General features: G+C 44.3%; 1 protein-coding gene across 2 annotated transcripts in view; it reads right to left on the bottom strand.

Moving 5' to 3' along the window:
* The window catches only part of PEF1 (penta-EF-hand domain containing 1), a 25,390-nt gene that overhangs the window by 17,970 nt on the left and 6,975 nt on the right, over positions 1 to 445 (bottom strand). The window lies entirely within an intron of this gene.

Here is a 445-nt window from a genome sequence, read left to right as displayed (position 1 = left end):
ATGCATCAGGAACGTTAGTCACGATTTCTCCAGTAAAGGGAGCTGCAGGACCATTTGTACTATGCTTTCACGCAAAGCCTTTATCATTTTAAAGTCAAATCTGTCATGCTGTCTTAGTATTTAATTTGAATTATGTGGGTTAGCTACCTCTATAACAAGAAAAGCAAGTCGCTCCTCCACTGTCATGTCCCTTAATCCCTCTCAGATAGCTTTTTGAACAGCTGATTCTATTAGCGGTGAATCAATATTTCAGGATCAGGACACAGAGGTGGAGGAAGACATGAAAGCCATTCCTCCAAATTTTCTTTCTGCTCCTCTGTAGGAGCGGAGGGTGTAAGGGGAGAGGTCCAGCCTCCCTTGCCTCTCTAAAAGGTTCCAGCAAGTGCATACCATGCTCCACAAGGAGAAACAATTTGGGGGCAAGTTCTTCCTCTGCTGATGAGCT

The sequence above is a fragment of the Myotis davidii genome, unplaced genomic scaffold (assembly GCF_000327345.1).
Source record: "Myotis davidii unplaced genomic scaffold, ASM32734v1 scaffold88, whole genome shotgun sequence".
In the NCBI taxonomy this organism is placed as follows: Eukaryota; Metazoa; Chordata; class Mammalia; order Chiroptera; family Vespertilionidae; genus Myotis; species Myotis davidii.
Note: the sequence above shows the minus strand (reverse complement) of the source record. Positions and strands in the feature narration are given on the sequence as shown.